Here is a 9,026-nt window from a genome sequence, read left to right as displayed (position 1 = left end):
CCAGGGAGGTGATCCTCCCCCTCTATGCGGCACTGGTCAGGCCGCAGCTGGAGGACTGCGTCCAGGTCTGGGCGCCGCACTGCAGGAGGGATGTGGACAACATGGAGAGGGTCCAGAGGAGGCCACCCACATGATCCGGGGAGACTCTACAATGAGAGACTGTGGGACCTAAACCTGTTCAGCCTTCACAAGAGAAGGCTGAGCGGGGACCTGGTGACTGTCTATAAACTCACTAGGTGGGACCAGAAGGGTTTGGGGGAGACGCTGTTTCCCCTCACGCCCCCTGGCATGACAAGGAACAATGGACACAAGTTGTTGGAGAGGAGGTTTGCATTAGACATCCACAAGAACGACTTCACTGTCAGGACGGCTAGGAGCTGGAACCAACTTCCAAGGGAAGTGGTGCTGGCTCCTGCCCTGGGGGGCTTTAAGAAGAGGCTTGATGCCTACCTGGCTGGGATCATTTGAGGCCAGTTTTTTTCCCGCCCAGGTGGGGGGTCGGACTTGAAGATCCACAAGGTCCCTTCGACCCGACTTCTGTGATTCTATGATTATGGGAAATAGGATGGTATTGGCACCCAAGTGAGAGAGCGCTAAAAACAACCCAAGACAAAAGACTGCGACATGCCAGGATGTTTTCGTATGTACTCGACTAAAAATAGGGCGAGTCTGGAAGTTTCTCTTCAGAATTGAAAGTTGCTAAGGGCTGAAGTGGCGTGCCCCATTCGTATTGCGTAGAACATTTGTGTTGGGCCAACGCTGATCTATAGCGGATGGGGCATGATTATCTTTTTAAAAATCGGCAGATCTACACTTGAATATTTAAGCAAATCCATTCCTGTCTGTGTCCATAATCCTTTCATAGTCACGTAGCAGGACCATGTCGGCAGATGACTTTACTGGCAGGAGTGCTTGCAGATACAGATGTTCCAGGTCAGTATTGCACAGAGAAGGGGAACCAGTTTCCACCTGAAGGACATGAGTATTCGCACTGGAACTCGAGCCCTGTGAGATGACTCTTCCCCCCACCCCGCCCCAAACAGCAGCATGTCCCATCCCCTGGGTCTCACGAGTGTCTCAGATCCTGCATACTTGCAAGAAATCACTTGTCATTGAGCTGGTTGTTCAAAGGGCAGCATCTTCAACAGCAGCCGAGTGACGTGGGGTCTGCACTAGAAAATGTTGTTGTTCATAGTCATGTTGACTAGGGGAGTGGGGTCTTTTGTTTCTGATGATGAGTCTATACCATGTAGGCAAAATGTACGCTATCAGTGTAGGTGTTGCTGCTACCAGCATAAAAGCAGTGTTTTCCCCAGGGTGGCTTATCTCACTTGAGCAGCTGGTAAAGATATGGCATCAATAGCACGGCTACCAAATACATCCCTGGCATCAATTGCACCTTTTTTGCCAGTACGACCAGCAACTCTGCTACCAGCGTTGGCTGGACCAGTTCTCTTTTGTCTTTTGGATGTTGTTCCTTATACATGTGGGTGAAAGGTTTGAGGTAGTGATGCTGGGGATTCAGAGTTTCATAGTTGCATGGTGGTTCTGAGCTGGAAAGTGATGGCGTTCAGGAGGTTTGCAATATTGAAGGAAGTCATGTAGGCACTCACTTCAAAATTTCAAACTACTTGCAAAAAACTTACCATTACGGTGATGCCGTCTTCAGGAGCTATGCCCACTGCAGTGGGCGCCCACAGTGGAAGAGTGCGGGGTGGAGGGTACATGGGTGGGAGGACATAGCCTTTAGGTGATGGGGGGGGGGCGGAAGAATTAAGAGAGGGTAGTAAATAATTTGGGGGATATTGGGTTCCTCCACCACGTTAAAAGAAAAAAAACAACATTACTGACCCAAATTCTGTGGCCCCTGTGTGCTGTGAAGAAGGAGGGAGGAGTGAGCGAGGGTAAAAAAACCACACAGTGGCACCTACCGGCTGAAGGCTGGAACACAGCGATGCCTTGTGGCGAAGGGGATTAATTAGAAGTCTTTGGCGTCACTGGCTCTTTAGAGGAGCCAAATCCATAGCTGGGGCGGCGTAACTGGGGAACGCCACAAAATAAGACACCGCTGAGTAAGTGTTACTTTAAGGCACTAAATGAACTGTTAGGGTGGCGGGAGATCCCCGGTTGTGCAAACACAAATGCAGTTGGGTCGGTAGAAATGGGAAATACAGTTTTTTCTGCACACGCCCATAGTTGTTAGGGACCTTACAGATCATCGGGATAACTTTGGTTAATGACTGTCTTGCAGGTGCAAGGGACTGGACTTGAAAGCCCAGGAGACCGTTTAGTAATGTTTTCGAAAGCATTCAGTCAGCTAAAAAGAGCTGAAATAAAAATAGCTTAAAAACTGTGATCTACCCTTGGGCATTGTGGGAACAGAGGAGGGGAAGTGTTTTAACTAAGCAATCGGTTATGAACGAATGGCTGGCTTAGGTTTAGTGGTTACTGTAAACCATGTAGGTGTTTACGCCGTGTGTGGAGGGGGTTACTCACTGCCAGCTCTCCCCACACAGCCGTAGTCCTTGCACAGAGACACAAAGGAAAGGGGCTAGTTTATAAACAGCGGGTATCTGCCACGTTCATTTTAAATACTGTATTTTCCCATATATGATATGCACCTAGGTTTTGAAAGGCAGGACAAGGAAAAAAAAGATCTTTCTTTGTAGTCACTGAGTAGCAGCAGTGAAGGAGCCAGGCCTGCTCATTGTCCTGCTCCTTGTGGATTAATTCCAGATTTTTACTTTTGCTTATGCTTCATAAGTAGCAAAGCTGCTCTTACTGTATTTCTCACCTGTAAAGTGCACCTCAATTTCTAGCAGTTGTTTTTTCTGGGGGGTGGTGGGGAGAGATGTGTTGTATGCAAGAAAATATGGCACTTCATTGTCTGTATTTTTCCAGAAAGGCAAAGTTAGTCTCCATGAGGACCAGCCTCTCCTTGTGCTGAGAGGAGCCAGTATACCCTTGTCTCCTGGTGCTGTTTGAAGCCATGCGGCTCGGCCCGGCATTCCTGCTGCCGTGCAGTCCGGGCAATCATGCCACATGCAAAGCACAGATGAAAAACCCAGCCCGGAGTACGTAGCATTTGAAAGAGAACCTGGCACCATCCCAACAGCCATTGAGCAAATCTTTGGGACAAACAGGAACATGGAGAAGGGCCTTGCAAAAGATCACCCTTGGCTGGTAACCCTCCTGGAGGGCAGTCTGGGCGTGGGGACACAGCCTGGGGTCAGTCCTAGCTACACTGGCTAAACTTAACCTCCCGGCAGGGTGCAAAGCAGCATGACCTAGGATACGATTGCTAGCTGCATGTGCTCGTGGGAAGCCCTGTCTGTGGGCAGCCAGGGGAGAAGTGATTTCTCTCTGAATTCAGTGCGTTAGTTGACACCCATCACAAGCAGCGGCAGGGACGATGAACCCCTTCACAGAGCTGGGATTTGGAAATTGTGTGGGCATGGAGATATGACAACACTGGTTTTCAGCCTAGTACCTCCAGGACATCGAATAGGCTGATAAAAATTCGCAGCTCCACTCCCACACAACCCCGGTGGGATCCTGTTGGCGCAGAAAGCAGAGATCCTGAAGGTGATGCAGAAAACGCAACTCGGACACGTACTTGGTGGCAAAAGCTCAGAAAGGTTTATTGTCGTCGGACTGCGCGCCGGCCGGTCTGATTGACAGGCAGCCCAAGTTGGTGAGGCTTGTCCTTGACCAGGAGTGACACCATATGTCCTTCATGCTCTCCTAAGTCTCTGAGGGACAGGTCTCCCAAGCCCTGCATTTGTGCCTGAGTACCCCTCCGTCTTGCGCCCACTTTTCTCTCTCTGTCGGGATGTTGCTTTTTACTTGTTTTCTTTGCCGAGTTCATGCCCCTGCACTCTCACTGCTAAGTTCTGACTTTTACATTTGTGGTTGCTCTGGTTATACTCCCTTCAATCTCTTTTTTGCTCATTAGTGCATTTTTATTTCCTTTCTTACTGTGTCATCCAGCAGGCAGGAGGCCCCTTTCTTCCATGCTGCTTTTCAACAGTGTCACTCACTATAGCTTAGCATAACTATGGCCTAGCACAACCAGAACTCCTACATACCTCCCTCTCCATACACACACACACACACACACACACACACACACGTGCTTTCTAGGAGTGTTTGGAAGGACACATGCATGCACTAAACTAGAGGGGGTGCATATGTGTGTGTGCACATGTGTGTATACAATGTTGCATGTGGCATTTGTCAAGAGTGCTACATGGTCACGTGCCATTTGTATATATGGCACATATGTGTGTGTGTGGATGTGCCATGTAAATGGCACATGACCATGTAGCACTCCTGACAAATGCTGCATGCACTATCGTGAACACACACATATGCACCCCCTCTAGTTCGGTGCATGCACGTGTCCTTCCATACACTCCTAGAAAGCACTTGTATGCTCTTCCACGCACAGGCACTCCAGCACTGAATAGCCAGGCAGAAAAATCAGTAGCGCAGCCCTTCTGGAGGCAGAAATGGGGTCTGACTCCTTGGGGAAGCAGCTGCCTGCTGCTGCCTCCGTTCAGATGCATGACAAACCAGCCGGTGAATTTTACAGCTGGTTCGCCTTGTAGCCTTGGTTGCATAATGCAGCACTGTACACAGTTGTAGTGTGTAATGAAAGGAGATATTGAGCCCCGTGCCAGAGATCCAGTCCAGATGTCTTAAAGCTGTCGAGTGTCCCTCCTCGAAGACTGATGTTGGAGGAGCAGTTTGTTCGCTGCAGTATCTAGCAAGTGAAATGGCAGCGTGGAGAGTTGCCCTTTTTTATTGCTGGGTTTAGGCAGCTTAGGTTTGCTGCTGAACAGCGGCTGTATCCCAGCTCAGAGGTGATTGCATTTCAGTGGCAGGGGAGGGTCAGGCTGCTCTGTAAACTTCAGGCCTTGGTAGTTTGAAAATGGCCTGGCTGGCTGTTACAGCACGTGTTTAGTTTGCGTTGTCTTGATCTGGCCATGCAATTGTGATGGCATGGAGGTGGTTGTCCCACTGGTGAGGTTGCTGCTGCAAAGGCTATGTCCCGTTCTGGGCCCAGCTAGGGCATCTGCCTCTTCACCTCAAGCTGCATTCATAGATGTTAGGGTGGGAAGGTCATTGTCCGACCCCCTGCCCTGGGCAGGAAAGATCGCTGAGGTCAGATGACCCCTGCATTGGTCTTTTAGCTCTGGAGTTTCCTGGTTCAATCCCAGGTACATTGCCTAAAATAGTGACCCTCACACTTGGTGTTGATGCAGAAGCAAAGCATATGACTGAGACTTTCTTGGCAAGGTTCATTTTCCTAGCTGTGTGGATACATGTACATCAAACCATACTGCTCCAGGGCCTGCTGAGGGCGGAAATGTTGGTCAGTGATGTCTTGCTAGGGGTAGTTTTACTTTGCTAATGGAGTTACAGTCAATGGCATGTGAATGCCTCTTCCCCCAGGGGAGTTTCTTTCATTCTTCTTTATTTTCCTGTGACGATCCCTGGTGTGTGGTGCCAGATTTACAGCTTTGGAGACAAGTCTGTTGTCCCCAACTGGGTAAGAGATGCAACTGCCTTGGCCCACATGTCCAGTTTCCATCGCAGTGGGCCAGTAAGGTAGTCTGGCCCCCACTGACACCGGTCTATGTTGGTGATTCAGCCCGTGTCTTGTAGCACGCCAAGGAGTTATTGGAGTGTCACCACTTGTTATTGAGCAATGGCTAATCGGGCTATGGGTCAGAGGCCCCAAGTCCTGTTTTCAAGCAACCCCCCCACCACCCCAAAACCATGTCCTTTTTTGTTTGCTGAAGAAATGCATAGATTGGGAAAGGTATTTCCAGGAGAGGAAGCCCATGGCTATGATGCCATCGTACAAAACCTTGGTGTGACATCACTTGGCGCACTGTATATAGTTCAGGTCACCCGTGTGCAAGAAAGACCTACGCCGACCCTAACAAGTGCAGAGAAGGGCTATGGAGATGATCAGGTAAATAGAGAGGAGACTGGGGGGTCTGGTTTGTCTTTGTCTTGCAAAGCTAAATGCAATCTGGTTGTATGCTCTCAGTACAGCGGGGGAGAACATGCCAAGGTAGAGACACTAAAGGGCAAGGTGGATGCCAGTGGAAACAGGTACAGGTTGGCTGCAAAAAGCACGGGAGAGCCAGGCTTACCCCCAGCCTTTCGGTTTTACTATTTTGTGGGCACCCATGCTTTACTGAACTGGGTTAGCTAGGAACAACCACTCCAGCGCATTATGGGCAAATCTGGGCAAGAAGCCACGATGCATTGGCAGGAGACGGGAGGTCTAGAGCCCCTGCCTATAAAAGCGTAAGAAGTGCCACGCTGGGTTAGATCAATGGTCCAATCTCCGACAGTGGAAGGAGTGGATGCTTTAGAGGGTGAGCATTGAACTAGTTATTTCTAGAGTGATCTATCCTCTATTCATTATGCTTCTTGGCATCTACCATTATTGGTTTAGAGATGCCAGAGGGAAACGTCTCCAACTATTCTGTTCAGCAGCTGTTAATAGATCTATCATCCATGAATGTGTCTAGTCCCTTTTCGAACCTGGCTGGGCTATCTGCCTCCACCGCCTCCTGCGGCAGTGAGTTCCACAAGTTAACAACACGTTGCGTAAAAAAGTACTTTCTCTTGTTAGTATTAAATGTCCCTTCCTGCTTTCAGTCAGTGTCCCCTCATTTTAGTATCCTGGGACTTGACAAACAACATGTCCCTGCTTGCTTTGTTACAGTCACAGAGAAGTAGGGCTGGAAGTGAAGGAAGTTTAATAGCTTGCCCAGGAAGTACTCCTTTTGGGAGGGGTGGGGTGGGACTGTTGGACGGGTGTGGTGGGGGGTGGTGTGGATGTTTGGGAGGTGTGGGGTGTATCCAATATAGGTTCATCAACACCCGTGGAGTGAAGAGAGATGAGCAGGAATCAAGTACGTTGAAATGAGCCATGAAGTCAATCAAAGTCTTTCCCTCCCAAGTGCAGCGGGGCTGGACCCCATGGTCTTGTAGGGTCCCTTCCAGCCCCTAACATCTGAACTCCCTCAGCACTTCCTCAAAGAAAACGCTGCCTTCTCTATTAGGCAGTTGCCTTTAAAGTGTGGGTAGAGCAGGTATCAAAGGGGGATGCGATTGCACCACTGCACCTTCCTCCTCCCCCCTGGATCTGCCCCTGTCTCAGACACGTGAAGTCTCCAGGAAGAGTCGTATCCCACAAGCTTCTGGGTGCGGTCAGCAGGAGTGTCTGGTTGGCAGGGCAGGCGCAGATCAGCCACAAGACCCTTGCAAAGACAACAGTAAAAACTGTTACCTGCCGCTATAAATATCTGTATATACATATTGGTAACAAAGAATGATCCCACATCACAAGCCTTGTGATGCTACATCCATAGTTTCTAGGGTTGGAAGGGACCTGAGTAGATCATCTAGTCCGACCCCCTGCCATGGCTTGTGGAGTGACTGGATTTTTACAAGGAGCCCGTTATCGCCGGCGATGGTAGGCTGTAGCTTGGAGCTTATGGCCCTTTTGCTGCTTTTGAGCATCCAGGAAGACATATGTTCATGCCCCAAAACATCTGCAGGGCCTTCACTGGGGTAAAGGAGCAGATGCATGGCAGAAGCCAGAGGTAAAGCAACCCCTCTTTAAACCTGCTTGGCTGGAGAAACAGCTAAAGCACTTGGAGGGGATGAAGCAGCATCAAGAGCAAAGTGGCCTGCAAGGCCTGCCTGTTGGCCAAGGTCTTCCCACTTCAGGCAAAGACCAGTGCTAACAAGGAGGAGCACGGGCAGGTCCCGGAGGGAGCCCGGGGGGGCGCAGTCACTCTGGCTGTGGCTGTGCAGTGCGCAGGCAGTGAGCTCTCAATTCAGTGGCAGGAGAAATGGGGACAAGCAGTGGATCAACCCTGGGATCTGCCCTTGACGGGGAGGGGATTGTCAAAAAAAGAGGCATGGGCTATTTCCCATGGATCTTGCAATGACCCAGCCAGTGGGGCTTGTCCCTTGCACTGTTGCCTCACCACTGGCCTGGAGCAGAGGATGCACATGGACAGCTTCTCTAGCCGTTTGCTGACTTGAGCATTAGGATGAGTTAGTCTCGGCTCTTGCATAACTCAAGACAGAGGATACCATGCAGTGATTCCTTCCTACATCTACAAGCAGAGTTTTGTCCACTTGCCCATGGTTTTCCTTGGGGTTTTAGGCTGTACACAGATGTGAGACCCTTTGGGTGTTAGTCCCACTGCAGGAACACTGATCGCCTCTGAAGGTTCAGCGTCGGAGACCTTGAGGAATCAAGGAGGGGAAAAAGCCATGCTCACAGCTCTGGTCCCCGATCAACCAGCATCAACCCAAGGCACCGTGCATCGAGCAGTTTAAATCGAGCAGAAGTGGCCGGCTGGCACGGGGTGGCTTGGAGAGGGAGCACCCAGATGCTAAGCATGGGCTGCCCCTTTGGTGTGCATAGGAGGTGATGCTGGGAAGTCCAAAGCTACCGTAGATCCACAGACATATTCCCTTGTAAATCCTGACGCTTAAAAAGTGTGGGGAAGGACACGACGGAACGACGTGGCACGTGCCACGGATCGTGCGGTGCTCACTTCAGTGCCTTTTTCATAAAGATGAATGTGATGGAGCGCGGCATAAAGGGTGCAAGGCCTAATAGTTTCCTTGAACAGCTTTCTTTGTGCTTTTGAAGCAAGACTGGCGGGCAGGGCATTTAGATTGTCCTAAAAATGGAGGACATGCGGCTAAAAATGGAGACCCGCCATAAGGTTGTAATACCAAGACTTGGAAGGCTGGGTGCTGTAGTGTGAAAGTGATGGGATTGATTTGCTGAGAGATTTTGGGATGAGTCCAGATATATCCAGAGTTAGCAAGGAAACATTTTTTTTTTTTAACTTTCCCAGTTGATTTAATGCTCTGCAAGTAATCAAGGAGTCCGCTTCCTCTTCCTGTGTTTTGAAGGAGATGAACTAGAAGCTTTTGTGTAACAGTCCTTTTGGCTGAGGTTGCCTGAGGATAGT

This window comes from Crocodylus porosus, unplaced genomic scaffold (genome assembly GCF_001723895.1).
Source record: "Crocodylus porosus isolate Cpor-Errol unplaced genomic scaffold, CroPor_comp1, whole genome shotgun sequence".
Lineage (NCBI taxonomy): Eukaryota > Metazoa > Chordata > Crocodylia > Crocodylidae > Crocodylus > Crocodylus porosus.
This window is presented reverse-complemented; position numbering follows the sequence as displayed.